General features: G+C 39.9%; 1 long non-coding RNA gene across 1 annotated transcript; it reads right to left on the bottom strand.

The window, feature by feature from the left end:
• Positions 1 to 7255: 7255 nt before the first annotated feature.
• Positions 7256 to 9445, bottom strand: LOC135933514 (uncharacterized). Its single transcript, XR_010573782.1, has 4 exons — positions 9373 to 9445; positions 8929 to 8976; positions 7516 to 7565; positions 7256 to 7441 (listed from the first exon to the last, which is right to left on the bottom strand). It is a non-coding gene; the product is annotated as an uncharacterized LOC135933514 (long non-coding RNA).
• Positions 9446 to 25870: the final 16425 nt, after the last annotated feature.

Here is a 25870-nt window from a genome sequence, read left to right as displayed (position 1 = left end):
CCTATTGTAACCTTGAGCAACTCTGCGATAAAAATTTGTAGACATAACATAATAAAAAGGTACTCCAGTCTCATTTGAGCTAGCCAGCCCTGACTCCTAGCAAGCGTGTATATTTAAATTAAAATTTGCTGGTGTGGGAGATTGGTGCACAATGCATATTCAGATGCTAATTCTCTGCATTTGTCTGTGGAGCAGTGGGCCATATAATTTGACTTTGTGTGGGACTGTCCTGAGTGCCAGCTCAGGCTGAAAAAACGGAAATTAAATGTTTATGAGATGATGCGAGCGAAATACAGTGAGTGAAAATATGATGGGAGGGGTGGAAATAACTTTTTTTTTTGCGGCTCCCGGGCAGAACATTAAACTTATTGTTTATGGTATTTTAGGAGTGGTTGTTTATGTAAAAAAAAAGTCTTTTTTATGTTTCTTTTTTTTCTTTTTTTTTTTGTTACAATTTTTGTCTTTTGCATTTAAACACAACTGTGACTGGTGATCAAAACTGATAGAAGTATTACGGCTCTCAAGAATGGTGACTTGTGACATAATTACCATATCTGTCTGTCGCCATTTACGTTACATTTTTCACAAACACTAGTATATTTCATACATAGTAACAGTGTTTTCATTAGTTGTTTGCTTCACTGCTATCCATATTTTGTACAATCAGAGCCAGTGATCCTTGTGAGATTTAAATGAAACTGTGTTCAACAGTTTCCACAATCATCTAAATGCATAATTGAGAATGTTTATAATAACTGTTTCTTTTCTATTGCAAAATGTATTGCTTGTCAGATTGGCTGTAAGCTAAAGTGAAAATTACTTGGAAAATGAGAATCCATCAATGTAAATCTGACAGATTAATAATTAATCAGAGCCATTCTGTTATTTGTTTTGCTGTTATTTGCGAAGAATTAAGTGGATTTGTAATGACAACCATACAATAAGGGTTGGAAGGAAAAACAATCTTTTTGAAAAACAGCATAGGCCATGTACATGTCACTAAGATATATTGAGGTAATATATATAAAAGATGTAGTCTTGCCAGACTCAATAACACTACATCTTTTATCAGACAATAACAAGACAAACTTACTGCCCTGAATAAAAGGTCATCTAGAGTAATCCTTAAAGGTTGACATGTCATGTTTACATTTTAAGTGCAGAACCATGAAAGATTAAAGTTTTGTCAGAGAACATTTTTTTCTACACTGCAACAAACAACACTTTAATCACGCAGCAAGATTCAAGAACTGAATCTTAACTAATGCTCAGCTACTAAGATCTTAGAGTAAATCCTTTTTTGCATATGAACGCCCGTGTTTAAATTGTTTTGACTCCAAGGACATAGATCGGCTTCATGTGGCTACGTTAGCTTGACTAATATACTATATATTTATGCATGTATTATATTTTCACATGTGTATATACATATACACGTATTAGCACTTGTTTATGTGCAACTCTGAGCACATTAAGGTGTATATTTGTGCCTCCTACCAGTGGCGGAACAGCTTGATAAATAGGCCTCCAGATGTGTGTGAAGCCTATCTCTGGCAGTGAGGAATATTGGCTCGCTCTGCTACTTTATCATGGAAAGGCAGTTCTGACAGAAACCCTGACACAGAAACCTCTCCTCGAAGGGAAGTGGGGACAGCTTGGGCATAATTAGAATTAATGTGGAGATGTGGAATAAGGAAATGAGCCATCACAATACAGATCAGCTCTTCATTTCAGTTTTATTCTTCACTCGTTGAATTTCATGGGTAATAATGGATAGGCAAGGCTGCCAAACACTACGGCTCATGATGACAGATATTTATGCACTGTGTCGTTCACGGTCCTGTATGGCTGAACATTGAAATATATAGGAAAGAGAACATGTGTCAAACCTCTGCAAACACTTATGGAGATCAGGAAGGGAATGCTTGTTTATGTATGGTTGCCTTTTAACCACTTCTTGCAAACCAAGTTAAATATACAGCACAACAGAAAAAAACAGGAACTTTTATGATTTTAGATTGTCACCATATGTTTTTCTGAATGTCCTGCTCAAAATGAAATCTATGACAGTTTTCATTTGTTCACAAGTGTTTAAACGTTGCAATACAGTTTGTGAACGTAAGTCGTGGGCATATTCCTTTTAAAATACAAAGCCTGGTCCAATTTTTTGGTTTATATCTCTTTGATGTCATGTCATTACACTGCTTAGAGAACTAGATGATCACTTGCAGATCACATTTGCAGACTTGCCATGAACTTGTACAGACAGCAAACTTCAAATTCTGTGTGAAAAAGATCCATCTTCCATGCTAAAGAGTGGTGATAACACCTAAGTTGTAAGTGAAGGCAACCAAGATATGAAAAAGCAGTCTTCAAAGAAAGGGCCACAAGCCCAAGTAAGGTAATTATGGTCAAGATGACATTAATTTGGGACATTCCTGGGTTTGTTCACCAATGACCTAACTGTAAATTGCACAACCTTACCCTGCTTATCTGGAAACACCAGTCAATGACAAATGTCAATCACCACACACCTGACTTTATTCTGGCTCACTTCAGCGCCTTTTTCTTCAGCTCTGAGAGAGTGGATCCAGGCCATATCACAAATCCATACATAAAAGTGACCAGAACAAGACTTCCAGGGACCAATCTAAAACTAGAAAAACTAATGAAAGTGGAGTATCGGCACAAAAGGAGGCAAGGAAATGGCAGACACATGTAAGTCAGCTAGTCACCAAGATTTGATTCATAGACGAAGCCACAGAACTTTCTGATCTACCCCTCACAAGCCTATATTGAAGTCTTACGTGACATGTTAATCTTAATAAGGGTTTATTATTAATTCTGATATGTTTGTATGTTTTAAAAGTGTGGGCATATTCCATCTTTCTGGTTAAAAAAAGAAATAAAGGCAGAAAAAGCTTCAAACCATTACTTCACTTATTTATTGTCTTACTCCTTCTGAACTATCAATATTTAGTACTGGCATAGAAGTAACCTTTAAATTTCTCTTATGTCATCATTGTGATGGTGATATAGTGTTGAAAAATCAGTTGATTTTCATCCACATTTAGTCATTTCCTTTTATGGTGACAGCACAAATCATAATAAAATCAATGTAAAGAATGTCAAAATGTCAAAAAAAAATAATAATCAAAATCAAAAGCACTGGCCCTGGCCCTGGCCCTGGATGAATGGATGGAATTACAAGACCTGTTTAGCATGAAATTATCCAGAGTTAAAAAGAAACCAGTTTACCCTGGCAACCCACCGTACCTGCTAATAGAACTAGACAAATTTAAATCAAATATACTCCTTCAATGAATCAAAACCTATGCCATCTTAAAATGCCACTCCTTTCCATTGTTTTTCAAGTTATTAAGCAGTGCAGCATACCAGTGCTATAACTGAGAGGTTAGTCACCAGTGGGCACTTCTCTCCCACCAGAGAGTGATTGTGGGTTTTGACAACCACAGTTCATTAGTGGGTATTACAGGAAGCTTACAGACGCGATTTAATTGTCCACGATATCTCATCCTTCCCATTACGCAAGGTATCAAATGAAGTACCACAAACCCACAGGTATTCATTTCATTAATGTGCTTCTTAACACTCTCTAGGGTAAAGGAAAAAAATGGATATGTATTATGCTCCTGTTCTGACATTTACTTGGCAGACGAGAACATTCTCTAAAGCTTTAAAGCATATGACGATGCTGACATGATGTACTAGGAATGAGGGCACAAACAGCAGTTAATATTGTCAAGTCTAATATGCAGAAAGGTACTGGATTCAAACATACCCAACAGCTGAATGATACTGTTCAGCAAATGTATTATTACTGAAGTTTTCTAAAGAATAAGCACTAGAAACAGGGAAAAATCACTAGAACTTTGGATGGGGCAGCAGTTTAAGCAGAGAAGCCTAGAGCTCCCTTTCCCCAGCCACTTCCTGGAGCTTATCTGGGACAATACTGAGGTGTTCCAAGGCAAGCCCAAAGATTTAATCTCTCCAGCATCTCCTGAGTCTGACCTGAGGCCTCCTCCTGGTATGACATGCCCAGAACATCTCACCCACGATGTGCCCAGGAGGAATCCTTGTCAGATGCTTAAACCATGGCAATTGGTTCCTTTGGACATGGAAGAGTAGCATCTCTACCCTAGGCCCTTGTCAAATTACTGAACTCCTCACCCTATCTAAGGAAGATGCCAGTTTTGAGAAAGTTTGTTTTTGGCACTTGTATCTGTAATTTCATTCTTTCGGTTACTACCCATAGCTTGTGACCATAGGTGATGGTAGTGACATAGACAATCCAGTATGGCATTCACATCACTGCAGCCATGTCCAGTCCATTTGCCAATTTCCTGCTCCTCTCTCTCCAGGTTCAAGGACAAGACCTGAAGATAGTTAAACTTCTTTACTTGGGGAAGCAAATTGTCCCTGACCTGGAATGGGCACTGCATCCTTTTCCGCTGAGGACTATCACCTCAAACTTGGAGGTGCTAATTCTCATTCACACCACTCCACACGGAGCTGCAAATTGCTGCAGTGCAAGCTGGAGCCCACCACCTCATTAAGCATAAAACCACATAATTTGCAAAAACCATAGATGAGACTGTGAGGCCACCAAGGTGGAAGTCTTCCGCCACTGGTTCCACAGAGAGAACAAAGTAACAGTAATAAATGAAAGCCTGACAGAGTCCAACCACTACCAGTAATGAGTCCAACTTATTGCTGGCAATGTGGACCAAGCTCTCACCATGGTTGTACAATGGGCCAGACATCTCACACTCCCAAAGTACCCCCCACAGGATACCCAAACGGACATGGTCAAATGCCTTCTCCAAGTCCGCAAGACACATATAGAGTGGTTGAGCAAACCACTCAACAACCTCAAATATTCTCAAGAAGACAAAAAGCTTATCTGAAACTAGACTAATGGACAATCTCTTGTTTCGAGCACCATGGCATAGACCAGAGCTTCCCAAAGTGTGGGGCGGGGGGGGGGGGGGGGGCGCAGAGCCATTGCAGGGGGGGGCGCAGTATGAAAAGGAAAAAAAAAAAAAGAATGCTTGGACACTGCTAGCATAATGGACAGGTTTTTTGATGGGACGCCCACACAAACGCAAAGCAGGAGATGAAGCATCGCTAAATATGTTTCCAAACCAACTTCATTCCAAGCCAAATACTAGAAAATATGGTGAAGCATGTCTTCCCTTTGGCTTCACTTGCGCAAGTGCCAAGGAATAGGTCTCCCCTGCAGAATTGGTTTTCCCTTCGTCGGGAGCACGCGCTGGGCTCTCCAAATCACGGACAAACAGTATCCGACATTCTTGATTTTTAGTTCACAAACACTTGTTGTAATAAATAACTACTCCTGACATTTTGAAGATGTTAGCTCTTTACACAGTAAAGTTACAGTGGGATACAAATAATATCAGGCTGATCCTGCTGTAATTTGTTCCCCCGGTTCAAATCACGGACAAACAGTATCCCACAGTTGTTTATGTTTTTAAACCCATTTTGCACAGAGAGACATTTTTTGAAAAATGTATTGATATGTTGAATATTATTACACAGGAAAAAACAACTACACGTAAAATAATCACACCGTGATGCCTCTGCCTTTCTAAATGGAGGGACAGTAACTGCGTGTGTATATGTAAGCGTGTAAAACCTGAAGATAGTCAGATTAACAGTATTTTGTCTCTATCTGCCATTCTGCAATTCATCTCATGTAAACAATAATGTGGTGCACAGCGTGATGTGAAAAAAGGCACATACCTTTGACGTTGCGTGACAAACTCTGTATTCCTCGTCCACACGTAAACGGCATTTAGAATCACCGAAAAAGGAGATTTCTTAAAAGTCCTTTTTTGCGTTTACGTGTGGACGAAAGGCCCAAACGCATAGAAACAGCTGCGTTTTCAAAAATACCCATATGTAGGTGTGGACTTTCACAAACGTTTGTAGAAGCAGTCTGCATGCCTAGGTGCTGGATGTCATACACATTTGACCATGGAAGTGATTCAAACACCTGACTTAATATGGATATGGATGGGTTACTTTTGCAATATAGCCTAAATACAAACATATGCTACAATCATAAGATGTATAATATAATAATGCATTTTATTGCTCAATATGATACATGATGATTCCAATGTATTTTTAATGAACCATTAACAAGAGTAATTGTTAAGCTTTTAATTGTACAGGGGTTAAAGGTTTCTGACAGTCAGAAGTGAAAATGTAGTCTAGAGGAGCAAACTGGCACCTCAGTGGTTCTATGTGCTAAAACTGAATTCACTTTGTATTTTTCAATTGCACAGTTTCTCTGTTCCACTATACTGCCCAGTGCTTAAGTAAAGCAGTGTTAGAGATGAGTGAGACAGGCAAGGGAGACAGAGTGGAGAAAGATGGAGACAGAATGGGAGCACTGACGTTTTCTGATAATACAATAATTTAATTTTCTGTTCTCTAGTGCAGGACAGTGAATATTATTCATCTAAAAGGAGTAAGCTGCACTGACACCAAGGGAGAACTGAATCAATGGTTTTTAGAATACAAAAATATTTTTCTATAAAAGATTTGTACATAAAGATAGTCACACTGGCATGAATAGTGCAAGCCCATGAGCAGAGCAAAAACAGATCTCATACAAGCAGAGTTCAATATAAACTTTGGGCTCTTCGCTCTACCTAGCGGTCAAAATGATGCCACTTCCTATGTGAAAGGACTTTAAGAATTATGGAAGGGACCATCATGTATGCTAGGTTAAAACTATGAAAATCACTATAAAACCTGCAGCACAGCTTTTATAGAAATTGCTGATAATGGTTCAAATTAATAATTTTTAAAAAAGCATGGTACATGAGTAAATCAACACTGTAAACCCGAATAAGTTCAGTGAACTCAAAATTTATGAGGAAACTGATTACATAATAATTTTTAAGTTAACTTACTTAAAAACTATAAGTTCACTGCAACTTAAAAAATATGACCTGAATAAAATCAAAGAATTTAACTACCTCCAACCTATAACTTAGTATTTAAGTAACTTACAAAGTTTAATTTCACTAAACTTGCATTTTTTTATTTTATTTGAACTTTATTTCATAACTTTACTAACTTAAATATTATAACTTATATAAACTCTAAATGGACCTATTAAACCGCAAGCTAAGTCTAACCCTTCATAGACAGGGTCTTTCTGTAAAGAAAAAAAAACTGAGACAGAATTACAATTGCAAGTTTATTTATAACCACCTGCACAAAACTTTACATGCTTCTGCATTTGAACATGTTTTTAGTGCTTATTGTACAACTTGTACAGTGAAAATTTTAAACAATATAGTGCTTCAGCCTCAGTCTCAAAATCACGTCCAAAAGCCCTTAATGGATCAACTCCTCCTCCTGGAATGGTCCCTGGTGTATGTTCCTGTAACACATTTAAAAAGTAGTATTAGTCAAATAGGTTGATTTATAAATTGAATAAAATGTAATATAAGTTACCAATAGAGAGGCTTGCGGTTCCTGATAAACTGGTTCTTTAGATTCCATGTCTAAACAAAGAAATAGGGGATTCAATTATACTAATTATACTCACTTTAGAAACCCAGTGGCCTTACAAGTCTCAAAATCACGTCCAAACACCCTCAATTAATAGACTCCTCCTGGAATGGTCCCTGGTGTGTGTTCTTGTAACACGTTTAATAAGTAGTATTAGTCCAATACATAAAATACATTTTACTCATTCTATAAATTAATATACTATAAGTTACCAGTAGAGGCTGGTGGTTCCTGATAAACTCCTGATTCTTTAGAATCCCACATCTAAGCTAAGAAACAGGGGATTAAATTATACTAAAACCATGTGCTCAGTTCAAACTGCAATTACTACTGCTGCTGTTTCTCCCAAAAGTATTTAATCAAGAAGTCCTTAAGTTTGATGACGAAATGATTAGAACCTCTGTATAGTTTACACTAGTAGCCTACCCAAATTTAAACTTTTAGACATGTTTTGCCATTTATATTTAAAATAGAAAAATAAAATAATGCCAAGCAAAAATGTCCCTTTTTGTACAACATCTTAAATGTGTTTATGAAATTTTTTAAGTTTTTATTGGTAATGTAACCCTACATGTTTACAGCTTTTTAAACTTGTGCCTATAACGTGTTTTAGAACATATGATTTGATAAGGAAAAAAGTGGACATAAAACAGTGATTTTCAAATACAGTGGAACCCCGACTTACGAATACCCCATTTAACGAAAAATTCAAGTTACGAAGGCACTTAACGGCAATATTTCTGCCCGTGTTACGGCAAAATGCCCGCGTAACGAAATCCGCTGGCTCTGATTGGCTGAGCCCAGAATGCCTACAATGCCCACAATACCTTCCGAATCATGTGACAACCCCCTTGGCTTTCGTACTTGCGCTTCGCTGTTCCAGTTGAACGACGTATTGTTGTTGCAGTTAGCAATTAGCCTATAGCCTATCGTTCACTCAAAAGGCGCGATGTGTGCTTCGACGTACGAAAATCTTCGACTTACGAAAGACCCTGAGGAACGAATTAATTTCGTAAGTCGGGGTTCCACTGTATTTTACCAGATACACAGTATGAACAATAAATTAACCATTGGCCAAATACCGTTTTTAGTATTAAGCAAACTACAACTATAGATTTTTCTCTAAACCAGGGCCTAATTCAGGATGAAAAACAGCTTTTGTAAAACATCACATTAAAATAGTGCGAACAATTTTTTTTGTGTGTATTTTTTATGCATTCAAGCCAAATGTGCTCGACGTAGGTGAATGTTTACTTGGCCCGGGAGGGATTCATATATAATTTTGCTGACCTGTATTTTGTCTTCTTCAGTACACGAATAATACAACAATATTAAAATACAATTAAAAAAACTTGCCTCGGAGCTTGGCGATAACTGTCTTTAATGCTCCCATCCCACTTCAAGCTGTTCGAACGAAAAGAAAAACCACAACTCACGTTACCACGAGACAGCTAGCTTAGCCCACATTTACACTGCGGTGGTTATTAGGTTAATATGTAAAACATATTTCGCCAAAACGTAACCATTACCATATCACAAAGCTTATGGTGAAAATAAGTAAACCACTGGCAATAATAATTCCCAACAACTGGTACGTGGCTGCCACTGGCATTTTAGTCTCAATTTAGGCTTGCATTAAAATAGTGAGCAGTTAGCTCCAAAATGTGCACCGACTCGTCGACAAAAAACTTAAGTTTTTCAACCGAAATGACTCAATACGGACGCAACATTCCTCTGGTAACAATTGACCGCAGCTCAAAGAATAAAAAAACAAAAAACGTTGTCTTTCATTTTACTTACATATCTTCTTGCTTTGCTTTTCTTCACTTCGCTTCGCTTCAGACCTCCGCCATCTTGAAAACTTTTCAGAGTATGTAGTTCAGGTTCACGAACGTACGCCATGACGTCATCAAGTCGCTTAACTCAATAACTTTGACACGAAGGTTTTATTTACTCATAACTTTCTATTCTAATAAAGATAACTTAAGTAAAAGTTGAATCTGCTTATAAGTTTTACGGTGTTTTGACTTGGTTGCTACTTTTGATTTCTATGATTATAAAACTTTTGAGCTCATTGTACTTTAGGGTTTACAGTGAACATTTTTTACAGAAATGTTTTAAATGACTGGAAACTATTGCAAGTCTTTTAGCCAGCCTTGATTTATAGTAACAGTTGAATATTGAAAGACTCGTGGTACCACATGTAGTATCCATATACTGTAGTATTGACAGTGTCAGATTGGCAACCTATCCAGGATGGATGATTGGGTAATATTGGCACAACGCAAGTGTGTACTAGCATTGCAATGGCTACATGCGAGTACAACTAATTCTAAAAATACATTTTATTTGTAATGTAAGTCCATCTTACATTCATACAACAAAATAAAAACATAAGGTAAACAAATATGAAAAATAAGTATGAAAGTATAAAAGCTCGTATAAAAACAAGTATAAAAGGTAAACAAGGTAAAAATAGACGGAGTCATGATGAAGGGTATGCAATACTGAATAGGTTTTAAGATTTAAAGGCAGAGAGAGAGTTTGTAGTCTGGAGATCTGGTGGAAGTGCGTTCCAAAGTCTTGGTGCAGAACAACTAAAGGCTCCGAGTCCCATGATAGTCAGGCAAACAGGTGGGACAGACAGGAGGGAAGTTGAAGAAAAGTGGAGTGTATGAGTGGGGGATTACGCAGGTAGAAGATCAGATAAATATGGAGGAGCAAGGTTATGAAGCGCCTTGAAAGGAAGAAGCAGGATCTTGAAATTGACATGAAAGTGAACTGGAAGCCAATGGAGCTGTTTAAGAACAGGTGTTATATGTTCTCTACTAATTCTGGAAACAATACGAGCAGCTGTATTTTGATCTAACTGCAGTTTATAGAGAGATTTATGAGGTAGACGACAGAGAAGAGAATTACAGTAATTTAATGAGATGTGACAAGAGCACTGACAAGTACTGTTTGGAGTGAAGGACAAAGGCGGTTAATATTACAAAGATGAAAATAAGAAGACCGACTCATATTATTTATATGTGCTGTGAAGGAAAGAGTGCTGTGGAGGATGACAGCACTCTATATACTTATTGCTTAGTATAGTTGGACAAGTTTGTTTTATTCTCTGAACCTATATTGTCTGCCAGGTAAGGTGTTTCTCTGCCTTACCTGTTTGACTGGCGTGCTTTTGGCCATATTTACTGTCAGCTATTAGAATAGGTTGTTACCCACTGGGCTGTTTTCGGACAGCCAGCTCATCACTAGATTCCCCATTTTCACAGCCGTGACGTTAATACCATGACTCATTTAGACATTTGGGCAGAACATATGCATTATAATTATGCATATTTTCTGATAAACTAAGTCAAAGTGCAAAGCAAAGCAAAGGTCTAATGAAGCAGGATAACCCAAAGGATCTGATTACTGCACTAAAAGTTAATAGTTATGGTATTCTACTATATTAAGACTAAAAAACTATTTTAAAAATTTATTACAAGAAAGTAATATACATTTACTGGTAGACTTGCAAACAACGTAGGGATTTAGGCTGCAGAGCTGCTTTTCCACAGTCCATTTACCATAAAGTGCAGTGTGGTCTTTGTAATTTGTACTCCTTTGTCCCACACGCCATCAGACTGTTTAACTCCTCACTGGAGGGAAGGGGGAGGGGAAACAGGGGGACAAGGGAGGGCGGGAACAACTGAGCTGTAGTGCTTTTTTACACTGTGCAATATTTGTTTTTTTCTTATATTCGACTGTGCAATAATCACTGTGCAATATAATCACTCAAATGTGCAATCCTATTTATCCATATTGTATATTCTGTATTTATATATGTGTATATATGGTGTATTTATGCTTATATCCTTACTCTCATTCCCCTTATTGTATCTGTAACATGCAACTTCTGTCGGTACTGTGCTACTGGAAACTGAATTTCCTGGAGGAACCCACCCGAGGGATTAATAAAGTTTCATCTAATCTAATATCCATGGACTACTAAAATTGAACATATTGATCATTTTTCTTTATTTTACTATAACTATGAATGACTGTGATTTTCACAATAAAATAACAAGCAGAAATAGTAAATGTGCAAAAGAAAAAGAAAATGACAAGTAAAACATTTCTGAAGTGCTATGCTGTTAGAATAAGAAATACTTCAGTTGTTCCATATTTGTAGATTTTTTTGTAATTCACATGTACTGTCAATCAACACCCTGTCTGCAGCTTCATAATGATTTTAATTAGTTTCGTTGAGTGTGCTAGTTTGGTGGTCCTTGCTAATTGCAAATCTATTACAAGCACATCATTTGGAAGTAAAAATGACCTGTGCAGTAAAGGATTAAACAGGGAAAGTCATTTGCACTGTTGAAGAGTGAGAGCCAATATATGCCCTTTATGGTTCACAGTTCTATTGTAATTTTACTGAAGAGTCAAGAGAGGTGACTACGACACATCAAAAATCTCAAGCTCCTGTCTTGCAGCTCTAACCCCATTCCTGCACTCCCCTCAAGTTAATCCTCCTATCGAAACAGAGATAGAGGGGAGGTGGAGTAGACCAGTACAGCAGGGTTGGAAAAGTAATTGACATATTGACATGTAATACAAAGATAACTGAAACCATTCCCATTAATTATTGTTCATATTTTGTGAATATGTTAATAATCTCATGATCAAAAGCCAACATTGATAAAACAAAAGCAGACACACTCAAGCACACCGAAGTGGACAGTACACTCCAAAATTTTCAGTTTTCTGTACAATACACACACACACATATATTACTGTCTGCAAATGTCTGCATGCAGTAGTTGTACTACAGTTTTGGGGGAAGAGAAAATAATAGGCGGGTTTCTGTATTTTTAAATCATGAGTTTTAAACCTTTGTATACAATGTCTACCCTTTTTTTCTGAGTAAACACTAGAAATATATGCATTTATGCACAGAAAAGTTTAAAAATGAGAAAAAAATCATTACAATTCAGTTTGACAAAACAAGGAACTATAGGTGATCATTAAGAATGACATTGCATGTATTCTGTGTGAATGTTCCACTGACTCAAGAAGAAAAAGCAGGACTTGGAGAAAAAAAAAGGCTTGCTTGGATTAGCACAATTCTGGATTCCTTTAAGGAGCAATGTGCATTTTTCTCTGGCCAAGGAACAATGGGCCAGGTTTTTCACCCATGCAAGACTTTGACAGTAACTGTACAGATTACGCAAGTTTTGTACAACAGACTTAAGAACTGGTCCCTAGGAGGATCTTGTGAGAGTATGGGGTGCCAAGGACATGATGCTATGAGTGATGTGATGATAATGACAAAGTGAGATCTCAGACCTTAACCTCGGCTCAAAGACAAGTATGTTCCCAGGGCATGTTGTACTCGGTTACCTTTTGTCTCAAGTCTCCCTTTTGTGATATTCATGGAAAGGACCTCAAGACGAAGCCAGGTTGTGAAGAATTCCCATTTTGGACAACAACGGATTTCCTTATATGGTTTGGGATAGATTTCCTCAAGTAATAACAAACAACAACCACAAAAAAATAAAATAAATTTACACATAATACATCTGGTGACAGGGGCCACTCACATAAGAAAAGCTGATATTTTGATTGGAAACAGTTCTTACACAGAATTCTTTACTCCCAGTTATTTCCATTAGGTTACTGAAATATGTTCTAAGATGTAAGTATAGATATTATCACGACCTTGGGTCATTCAGACCAAAAATGGGTCACTTGGTTCCTTTTTTTGTCATTGTAATAAATTCACATATACTTAAACACTATACCAATATACATCATCAGATGGTGGGTAGCAAATGCAGCAGATATTTTATATTCCAAACATGTAGGTAGCAACTTGTCTTATTAACAGTGAAGCCTATGGGGCTTACAGGATTCCTACACAAGTCCTTTATCGCCCGTTGAGACCTACAGTGCATGGCTGCTGTGAAATAAACAGAGGTATATACCTACCTGCTGGTAAGCCCTACTGGTAATCATCCCACTGACAGAATAAGACATCAGAGCAGTCATCTGAGAATTCAGCAGAGCTGGGGGAGGAGACAAGAGGATGATGCAAGACTTTTATAGCTATACCATATATAAAGCATATGATTTCAAAACCGGAGTTGAAAGTGTTTAGATACGTCATTTAGATAACGTTTCCTTTGTTCAGAAGAGAATATACATAAATGAACTTAGCACAAAAAGTAAGGAAATATGTTTGGTTAATAATTTTTTTGTTGTACAATACTTCTTGGCAATAATTCTTCTACTGTTGGAAATCCTGTTAATTACCCCTTAAATGGATCTATATTTGTGTAGAAAATGCATTTGTGGGTTGCGCCCATGAAAAACTTGCCAAATCTGTCTATGTGAAACAGCTAATTCTACTTTTGACTCTTTTTTTTGTGTCTTTTATTGGATTGGATGATTGAAGTCTAAAGAGACAAGACATATTAACAATTTAACAATTCATTCATTTAACAAACAGAGGCCTCAGCAGCATGTGGAAGAATCAAACAGCACAACAGCCTGGCACCTCCTTCTCATGTTGGTCACCAGTTTGGTCACACAGTGCTGTGAGATGGTGTATTTTGCTAATACACCACCTTTAGTTTTCATTAATATTTTTAATCCCCTGTTGATATTCACAGTTTTCTCTCTTGTTGAAACACTCTCAAAGTTCAAACCTTCGTAGAAAAACTGTCCAGTATTATAGAATGAAACCAAAGATCAAACCCTGTTTTCAGGTCCAGAACATGGGAATAGAGCAGCTGTGAGAAAATTTCAAACTTAATGAATCAATGAAGTGGAGGAAGCAAGAAGAATGAGTTGAGTAAAGTTAGACTTATCTGACTGTTTTGTTTCGCTTAATGCCCCTTAAAATCCGGTGATCATTATGGTCCTGAAAATACGGTAACTTCTACCTTCCTTTAGCATGTCCAGAAGTCCAACTTTTTTTGAGATGGTTAGCATCTTCCTCTGCCTTGTTTGTTGAGGAGAAAACTTACAAACATACAGTACAGCACTTCAGAGTCACACTGTTAGCGATCAAAGATCGAAAGACACAGCATGGAGGACATTGATTGATAATGGTCTACATCCAATCAGGACGCAGAACACAATGCACTGTAAAAAAAAAAAAAAAAAGAAAAAAAAAAAAGAAAAGAAAGGAAAGCATGCAAAATTGTACACAAAAAAATCAGCGAAACTGCGAAGCGGCGAAAGGTAAACCGCCTTATAGCGAGGGACCACTGTACTCATAACTTTTAAGCCAATGCTTTGAGATTTGATAGTGAAGACAAAAACCTTATTTCACATTTGGATCACAGATGGCACTTTATAGTTTTTAGGAACCCTGTTTTGGACATAATCCATATGTGGCCTGTTCTTAAGCCATAATATATATATATACATATAATAACTGTGAATCGCTACCTTATCGTGGTGGAGGGGTTTGTGTGTCCCAGGGATCCCAGGGGCTATGTTGTCTGGGGGCTTTTGCCCCCTGGTAGGGTCTCCCATGGCAAATTGGTCCTGGGTGAGGGACCAGACAAAGAGCGATTCAGAAGACCCTTATGAAGAGAACATCGAGGGAACAGTTTACCCTGCCCGGGATAGGGTTACCGGGGCCCCGCCCTGGAGCCAGGCCCGGGGAGGGTGCCCGAGGGCGAGCGTCTGGTGGCCGGGCCTTAGTCCATGGGGCCCGGCCGGGCACAGCCCGAAGAGGAGACATGGGCCCATCCTCCCGCAGACCCACCACCCGCAGGAGGCGCCATAGGGGTCGGGTGCATTGTGTGCCGGGCGGCGGCCAGGAGCAGAGGCCCTGGCGGACTGATCCCCGGCTGCCAAGACTGGCAATAGGGACATGGAATGTCACCTCTCTGGTGGGGAAGGAGCCTGAGTTAGTGCGTGAGGTTGAGAGGTACCGGCTAGATATAGTCGGGCTCACCTCTACGCATGGCTTGGGTTCTGGAACCAGTCTCCTGGAGAGGGGCTGGACTCTGTCTCAGTCTGGAGTTGCCCCTGGTGAGAGGCGGCGGGCTGGGGTGGGTATTCTAATATCCCCTCGGCTTGCTGCTGGTACGTTGGGGTTTTTCCCGGTGGATGAGAGGGTTTGTTCCCTGCGCCTTAGGGCCGGGGAACGGGTCCTGACTGTCATCTGCGCTTATGCGCCGAGTGGCAGTTCAGAGTACCCAGCCTTCTTAGAGTCGCTGGGGGGGGTGCTGGAAGGTGCCCCACCTGGAGACTCTGTTGTCCTGCTGGGAGACTTCAGTGCTCACGTGGGTAACGACAGCGAGACCTGGAGGGGCGTGATTGGGAGGAACGGCCTCCCTGATCTGAACCCGAGTGGTGTTTTGTTATTGGACTTCTGTGCAAATCACAGTTTGGCCATAACGAACACCTTGTTCGAACATAAGAGTGTCCATAAGTGCACGTGGCACCAGGATGCTCTAGGCCGCAGGTCGATGATCGATTTTGTAATCGTATCACCAGACCTGCGACCATATGTTCTGGACACTCGGGTAAAGAGAGGGGCTGAGCTGTCAACTGATCACCACCTGGTGGTGAGTTGGATCAGGGGGCGGGGGAGGACGCTGGACAGACCCGGTGCACCTAAACGCGTAGTGAGGGTGTGCTGGGAACGTCTAGCAGAGGCCCCAGTCTGCGAGATCTTCAACGCACACCTCCGGCAGAGCTTCGACAGCATTCCGAGGGAGACTGGGGACATTGAGTCTGAATGGACCATGTTCAGCATCTCCATCGCCGAAGCTGCTGCATTGAGCTGCGGCCGCAAGGTGGTTGGTGCCTGCCGTGGTGGTAATCCCCGAACCAAATGGTGGACACCAGAGGTGAAGGGAGCCACCAGGCTGAAGAAGGAGTCCCATCGGGCTTGGCTAGCCTGTGGGACTCCGGAGGCAGCTGACAGGTATCGACAGGCCAAGCGGAATGCGGCTCGGGCAGTGGCTGAAGCAAAGACTCGGGTGTGGGAGGAGTTCGGAGACGCCATGGAAAAAGACTTTCGGACTGCCTCGAAGAGATTCTGGCAAACCGTCAGGCGTCTCAGGAGGGGAAAGCGGTGCTCTACCTGCACTGTGTATAGTGCTGGCGGAGCGCTGCTGACGTCGACTGAGAAAATTGTCAGGTGGTGGAAGGAATACTTCGAGGACCTCCTTAATCCCACTGACACGTCTTCCGAGGAGGAAGCAGAGTCTGGGGATGAGGGGAATGACCCGCCAATTTCCGGGGGCGAGGTCACTGAGGCAGTTAAACAACTCCTTGGTGGCAGAGCCCCTGGTGTTGATGAGGTCCGCCCCGAGTTCCTAAAGGCTCTGGACGTTGTAGGGCTGTCCTGGTTGACACGCCTCTGCAATGTTGCGTGGAGATCAGGGGCAGTACCCCTGGACTGGCAGACCGGGGTGGTGGTCCCCATCTTTAAGTAGGGAGACCGGAGGGTGTGTTCCAATTACAGGGGAATCACACTCCTCAGCCTCCCTGGGAAAGTCTATGCCAGGGTGCTGGAAAGGAGAGTTCGTCCGCTAGTCGAACCTCAGATACAGGAGGAACAATGCGGTTTTCGTCCTGGTCGCGGAACACTGGACCAGCTCTTTAGCCTCTCGAGGACACTTGAGGGTGCATGGGAGTTTGCCCAACCAGTCTACATGTGTTTTGTGGACTTGGAGAAGGCATTCGACCGTGTCCCTCGGGGTGTCCTGTGGGAGGTGTTGCGGGAGTATGGGGTGTCTGGCCCATTGCTACGGGCCATTCGATCCCTATACAACCGTTGCAAGAGTTTGGTTCGCATTGCCAGTAATAAGTCGGACTCGTTCCCGGTGGGTGAGCTCCGCCAGGGCTGCCCTTTGTCACCGGTTCTGTTCATAATTTTTATGGACAGGATTTCTAGGCGCAGCCAAGTGGCGGAGGGCTTTCACTTCGGTGGCCTCAGAATCTCATCTCTGCTTTTTGCGGATGATGTGGTTCTGTTGGCTTCATCGAGTGAAGGCCTCCAGCTCGCACTGGAACGGTTCGCAGCTGAGTGTGAAGCAGCGGGAATGAGGATCAGCACCTCCAAATCTGAGGCCATGGTTCTCAGCCGGAAAAGGGTGGAGTGCCCACTCCGGGTCGGGGATGAGTTTCTGCCCCAAGTGGAAGAGTTCAAGTATCTCGGGGTCTTGTTCGCGAGTGATGGGAGAAGGGAGCCGGAGATCGACAGACGGATTGGTGCTGCGGCTGCAGTGATGCGGACGCTGCACCGGTCCGTCGTGGTGAAGAGGGAGCTGAGTGTAAAAGCGAAGCTCTCAATTTACCGGTCGATCTACGTCCCTACCCTCACCTATGGCCACGAGCTGTGGGTAGTGACCGAAAGAACGAGATCGCGGATACAAGCGGCAGAAATGAGCTTCCTCCGAAGGGTGGCTGGCCTCTCCCTTAGAGATAGGGTGAGAAGTTCGGCCATCCGGGAGGGGCTCAGAGTAGAGCCGCTGCTCCTCCACATCGAAAGGAGTCAGTTGAGATGGTTCGGGCATCTGACAAGGATGCCTCCTGGGCGCCTCCTGGGTGAGGTGTTCCGGGCATGTCCCACCGAGAGGAGGCCCCGGGGCAGACCCAGGACACGCTGGAGAGATTATATCTCTCGGCTGGCCTGGGAACGCCTTGGTGTTCCCCCGGATGAGCTGGAGGAGGTGGCTGGGGAGAGGGAGGTCTGGGCTTCTCTGCTTAGGCTGCTGCCCCCGCGACCCGGCCCCGGATAAAGCGGATGAAGATGGATGGATGGATGGATAATAACTTTTTAATAACTTTCGCATTTTCAGGAAGAGAACTGCTGTCACTAGAGCATGATATCTGTTACTTTACCTGCAGCTTTAGGACTCATGGGGAGCAGGGGGGATGTGTGTGTGTGTGTGTGTGTGTGTGTGTGTGTGTGTGTGTGTGTGTGTGTGTGTGTGTGTGTGTGTGTGTGTGTGTGTGTGTGTTGGGAGAGTGACATTTACAGTGCATTGAGAAAGTATTGACAGCGCTTCGCTTGTTCCACATTTTTTCACGTTACAGCCTTATTCCAAAAGTGATTAAATTCATTTTTCATCTCCAAACTACACACAATACAAAATAATGACAAGGGGAAAAGGTTTGCTTGACATTCTTGTACATTTATTAAAAATAAAAACACAAAATATTAATATTAATGACAAAAATATATAACACTTTTCTGGTGTCTAGCTTTACTCTAGAATCATTAAATGACACGTGTGTGAGCATTATAATGACTGCATTAATGCATTGCTCAAAGCCACATCCAATGTGGAACTGAAACAAGCGATTTGAATTATCAATTTGCAGTTCACACACTGAATAATCATATCCTTGCTGCATACAGCTACATGTGTTACAATTAAGAGCTACCAATAGCACCAATTAGTCAACCTTTAAGTCGCCTCATCCAAAATAATTAACTTCACTGTCAGTGAGGCTGCAGTTCCAACCAGTATGCTGGAGGACATTGGTTGGAATAGGAGCATTTCAATTAATGTTTGTAATTTATTTTAGTAGTATTGTCCTAATATTGCTGGTCCTTTTCACCAAGTCCCCCTGAATGGAAAGACTTAAATGATATCTTGGTAGTCACAGTCCAGTTTAGGGTTAAAATTACTGGCTGGCCTATTTATATGTTTTAATTCTAAATTACTTTCTATTGTTAAATTTGACTTTTGAAAAAAGGAGTCATATAGAATATGCATCTCATTAACTTTTCACAAAAAAGAAAAAGAAACAGAAGGAGAATCAGTCTGTATGCATCTGTATTTCTTCATTCATTCAACATCAAAATGCATTTTGGAGGAACTCCATTAAACTCCCTCTCATTAATTACCATTTTGCTGGAGTGGGTTCACTAGTTGAGTTCATTTCTACTTAAGAGGATTTTAAAGTACACTGTAATTAAAATTCATTCTGCCTCATTCTTTTTAAATGGCTGGAATGGTGCAGACAAAGTGCCCCAATGTATCTCATACACTATTTCACTATTTAGAAAAAAAACAAAAACAAAGCAATTATGCTGAAACACAAGCATTATATAGCATATGATATGTGTGCCACAGAATATAAAAATCCTCTTTTATTTTGTATGGATTCTGTTTAGGAAGTTCATTTTATTTCTGTCCAAACAGAATAATTACATTTAAGACAGACATGGGAAAACCCATGAATACACTAGATACCAGCTACTAGTGTGAAATACTTTGTGTTGGCGCTCTACCTATATAATGCGCTCAATACATTTTATATCTTTTAAGCAGGGTCTTTGCTGTGTTTTAAATTATATTCAACAAACAAGCACAGAGTCTAATAATGTTAGGGCAAGGTATTTTGAGTAGTCTGAAAATTACCTCAGAGTTTCATACAAACAGTGCTAACTGAAACAAATTACCAAATTGATTTAACAAAGTGAACTACTTTAGAAATTTCTAAATAGCAGTTGCTATAGAAACAACACCAGTTACCTCCAAGTTAATACAAAAAACAATGCTATATAATTATTTATCATTTAATAATACATTTCAAAATGATTATTGTGTCACAACTCTAAGAAAAAAAAAACAATAACACTGAATAATACTTCTTGCTGTTGTTTTAGTTCAATGTGTAACCACCAACACATTAGTCAAGGTCTTACATATCTATAATATAGTAGTTTTTGTGTAAGATTTCATTTTTAATGAATGAACTGCGCTTTTTGTCAATCGTTGTACATTCAGCAATACCTAATGACAAAGTAAAAGCATTGCCATTTCCCAGAGTCCAGACTGGCTGTCATAACTTTTTCTCACGATTGGCTCCCATACCCTCAGAGCCCCTATTCATGGAGCACTGCTCTAATCTTTGCTAAGGAGCTTGAAGTTCTGCTGCAGTGACTGTTTCAGTCATCTCCCTGACTTTCTTACCAAGTTTGGCCAAAGGGTCAGCCCTGATTTCTAGCATTTAGTGAGGACAGTGTCCTCATTGGAATTTGTAAATGGCTTTACAATCGCACACTGATCTACAAGGATTTTAGTACAACCGTCTGCAAAGAACTTCCTCTGCATATCTGATGCAAAACAGGGTCAGAGTAATCAGGGTTTATGCACACACTCACAAAAGTTTTATGACTACTTCATCACACATTATCTATGGACAAATAATACCCATACAACCCAAAAAATCTGTTTGCTTTCAAAAAATTCACTATGTACAACTGAGTGGAAAAATTAAGGGAAAATCAGCGAAGTCTGACATCTGTGACAGAAATCTTAGAGGTCAGCACGGTATTTATACGAGTTTAATAAACTGAAATGTAACACATAGGTAAGGTAACACATATTGCATGTTGAAAGTAAATGTTTTTGTAATGTCTGAGTGAATTTTCATTTAATTGGCAAGTACATAAAAAGTAAAGAAGAACATGTAGAAGACCTGACTGATTCTGCTGCCATTAACTGGTGATTTTTCTTTTGTTAACAATGAACACTCACTACAGCATTTAGAAAAAACAGATAAGGGTGCAAACAGATATGTTAGTGTGAAAGTGTGGATGGGGAAACAGGACCAAATGAAAGGTGTAGTGCAGGGTCAGCAACTGAAATGCTGAAACAGTATAATAGTTTGACTGCACATAGCAATCTTGGCACCTTTACACAAAGACCCCAATACGGTGGGTGCCTTGAGGTTAAGCGCCTCTGCAACTTCTTTTGTTCTCCTATCACGTGGCGCACAGCAAGTGCAGGCCATTACAGCAAACAATAACAGGGAATTGGGTTCTGCCAAACACAGGAGCACAGAAGCAAGGTGAAAATAGAGATAAAGACATAAATAATACATGTATTTACATTTATTGTCCAATAATATGGCATTAAAACATATCCTTCTTGTACTGGTGCAACAGATTAAAGATATCAATTAAGGACATTCTTACATTTTTTACATTATGTTTTCCCTACTTGAATAGTATAAAAGTCATTAGTTATGCTAATCTTTATAGTATTCCTGGGTAACTCAGCAGACAGTGACATGTCGTCATGTCGTGTTGCATTCATCCAGTTGGATAATCTGCAGGTTGTCTTTATTACCTGAAGGAGTAGAGTTCAGTACTAATGGCACCCAGAGCAATTTTTATCTCAGAGAAAGAAGAAACTCAGAGAATTTTCTTTTCCAAGCACTATTTTAGTTGGTTTGCTGTTAAGGTCTCTGTGTTATATGTCTTGTTGGACTCTTCAGGTGCATTAATATTACTATCCCATATTTGTAAATTAGCTAACAAAGTGATTTAATGGAAGGAGCAGGCACTGAAGCTTGAGTATACTACTTTATATATACACTGTGCCTGAATTAACGTTACTATGTTCAGGACTAGCTTTCCAAGGTAGCTGGGGCACAGTTTCAAATTAACCTACTTTGGGGGTAAACCTCACTGGAACAAAGTGTAGATAACCTGGAGTCAGTATGACCTTAATTTTAAGTAGGAGTGTTTGTATGTGATGTAGAACAGTACTACCATTATATACATTAGACTCTACTAACAAAAAGAAAGTGTATTTTGGTCTTTGAGATTGATTATTTATAATATCAATTGGTAAATTTTGACTGTCAACTTTGACACTTCATTTCTGGCAGGTCTTTCATTTTTTTTTCTTTAATTGCACATTAGATGTTGCTTTACTGCACGCTGTCAAAAATCTATACAATCAAAACACAAAGGTTAAAATAGGATATCTTATCAGTGCAGTTTGCTGTATCCAGACTCCAGCTATTATGCTCCCAGGCATTTCCTGTCAGTTCAGACAGATGCACCAGTGAGGCTATTCATTGACCGGGAGCCCAGGAGAAGCTTCATTGAAATCCAACACATCAACCATGCCTGGAAGGCATTTCTTCACCTTCTCCAAGAGCTTTTCGTTTTGCTGATAGGAGAGGCACCAACATTCACCTTAGAAACAATGGAAAGTACTGCAGACATCCAAAAGGTGTTTCATTAAATTTACAATGGAAATAAAATTATTATAAATATTGGAATTTTAGTTCTACATTCTTGATAGATATTCAAGAACCTTCAGCAAACATAGATACCTCGCTCATTACCATACTTCAAATATTGACTAAAAAAATAAAGGTTTAAGCTATTGCCATTAATAATTAAATCAAAGTTGTAAGATAAACACCAGTAATAATTTTATCTTGTCTACATATTTTATGTAATGTAAGTTAATATGTAATCCACTGATTGTTGTAGCAGCAATTCAGAACAGATTGCATCTTTTAATACTACTTCTTACAATGAGACATACTTAGAGATAATCAATGTTTATTTGGCCTCAACTCATGGCATAGGAGACATTTTGGACACATCATGTTATATTAGAATACCATTGGGGTACATTATTTGAGGAACAAGTATGATATTGGCCTGAGAGCTAAAGGACAATTAGAAATAGAACAAGACATACGCAAACCTCCCTATGTAAACTTCAAAAACAGGATAAATTACAATGCTTTCGACTTTAAGTTACAGCGTGTAACTTAAAGTCACTTATAATAAACTCAGATAAACTCTCAGACAATGTGAGAATGTTCTAAAACTGGTTATCAGGGGAAAGTGTGATTTGTAGAACACTTGAGCCTAAGATTAGTTGGTATAATGTTATCTTATGACCACCTGTTCTTGTTATGTTGGTGGCTCGTTGTTAATGGTCTGTAGATGGGAGGGGTCACATGTCTAATCTGCAAACAACAAGTAATTGTGACAACACCATGAATAAAAAGGCACATTTATGGGCTTCAGTGGAGGTGAGACAGGGTAAAAGGTGGAGGTAGAGAACATGTCCCATGCTCCGAAAATAAACTTAAGCTGACCGTTTGTAAAACATGGGCATGGACTTCAGGAGGCACAAACAGGTCCACTCCTTTCTCTTTGGAGAACAGGTGGAATCTGTCTCCACCTTTAGGTTTCTGGGCACCCACATCACCGGTCTGGAGGAAGAATAACCTGGACCAGAAGCTGCTGCTGCCCTTCTACCGCTCCTTAGTGGAGAGGGTGCTCTTCTATTGCCTGGGTGTTTGATACCCAGGGGCCACTACTGAGAACAGGAAGGCTGTGCAGAGGGTAATTAACACCGCCCAAAAAATCAGGGGTCCCTCTGCCACCCCTGGAGCCCATCCCCAGATCCTCCTGTCTCAGGAAATCCAGGGCCATAATAGGTGACCCCTTGCACACCACCCACCATCTGTTTGACCCGCTGCCCTGTTATCAGCACCTCAGGTCAATCAAGTCCCAGACCTCCAGACTCACTAACAGCTTCTTCCCCTGGGCCTTGTCAAACTGTTAACCCTCATCACTCCATGGACACCCCCATACGGACTCTATTTAGACCAAGCCCTTTTGCACTGATTCCAAGCACTTTGCTGTCCAGTGTGTGCCTATTTATTCTTGATGTCCTTACTATTTATATTTTTTTTACTTTTGGAGCACACAAATTTTGTTGTACATGCACAATGTACAATGACAATATAGAGCTATTCTATTCTATTCCTATGTTAACACTGAAAGGCAATGCACTATTGTTGAAACTACAGAGACAGCGATTGTCTGTTTATCCATCTATTCGCTTCCGCTTATCCTTTTCAGGGTCGCGGGGGATGCTGGAGCCTATCCCAGCTGTCATAGGGCGAGAGGCGGGGTACACCCTGGACAGGTCCCCAGTCTGTTGCAGAGCTAACACACAGGGACAGGCAACCATTCGCAGTCACATTCACTCCCGCATTCACACCTATGGGCAATTTAGATTTTTCAATTAACCTATCCCCACAAAGTGCATGTCCTTGGACTGTGGGAGGAGCACCCGGGGAGAACCCACGCAAACACGGGGAGAACATGCAAACTCCACACAGAAAGACCCTGCTGGCCTGATGGTGGAATTGAACTCAGGACCCCCTTGCTGTGAGGCTGTGTCTGTTTAATGTAGCAATTTTCTCTCTCCTTACATTTCCATCTTTGTGGAATGTCACTGGCACGGCATTTTCCAGCTAAGTGATTGGCTGCTGTCTAATGACCATCATGCAACATAAATAGAAAGTTGTGGCAGTTATAGCATTTACCAAGCAGCCACACTATAGGTAAACATATAGGAAATTTCATGTATTATTCATTTATTTATCTAAATTAATTAGTCAGTCTTGTTTCCATGCCCTGGTCTTTGGCAGGGGCTCCTTGTATTTGAATAGTCTTACTGTTTAATTTATGTAATTTAAAAAAGCAGTCCCAACAGTATCCCTCAGTACTACTACTGTAGGCAACGTAAAATGCTGCATGACGGCATTGATTCCCAGGCTTTTGTTTAACCAGTTTGCTGTGACACAGTTTTATCACTATTCAACTGGATTAACAAAAGCCTAACAAACGATAGTGATTGTAGCGTGGAAAAAAAAAGACAAAGGTGATAGTGGCAATATTAATCTTCTGCTTTCCTTAGTGAACTGAACTGTGTAATGTATTATCTGTCTCTCAACTCATTTTTTTTGTTACAATAACCTCTGTATTGTTCTCTTTATCTGTTTCTGTTTTATCTTACTTTTGTAAGCTCTCCAAGAGATAAACTGAATTGAACTGTGCACTTTACACAATTCACAAACAAGAACCTTACCACCAGGTCTTTATTCATGTTTGCTTTTATTGCATAATGTAGCACAATATTAAGACTCATTTTAATCAGGTTTTATAAATGTAGATTATATTATACATTTCTTCATAAAAAATTGACAGTTCTTCATGTATGATGAAAATGTTACATGTTTTACTCCAAATATACTTAATTTATACTTTGAGGTGCATAATCTCAATTTTCAGAATTATTCGTTTCAGAGATAGCAGTGCACATTAATCTTATTTTTTATACTTATACCAGTGAAACAAAAAGCCAAACTATGGATGCCTAATAACTATGGATGCCTAAAATAAAGGCATTTTTATATACAGATTAATGAGCTGCCGATTCCCATTAGTTTAATGTTTCAAACTGAAAAAAAGAATCCCCGTAATTCCTCTATTCAACAACAGGTACAGTGACTATTTAAATACTTTATTGTTACTATTACTCAAGTATTGATATAAAAAAAAAGTATGACATTAAAGTACAAATTAAATTAAATTAAATTAACTTTATTTTGAAAAGTCACTATTAGAAAAATGCAATTTTTAATTGATGTGCTTTGTGTGGGGTTTGCGTCCAAATCAGCTAATGGATTTTCTACTTCAACTTAGACTTGTGTG

This window comes from Pelmatolapia mariae, linkage group LG1, assembly GCF_036321145.2.
Source record: "Pelmatolapia mariae isolate MD_Pm_ZW linkage group LG1, Pm_UMD_F_2, whole genome shotgun sequence".
In the NCBI taxonomy this organism is placed as follows: domain Eukaryota; kingdom Metazoa; phylum Chordata; class Actinopteri; order Cichliformes; family Cichlidae; genus Pelmatolapia; species Pelmatolapia mariae.
This window is presented reverse-complemented; position numbering and strand designations above follow the sequence as displayed.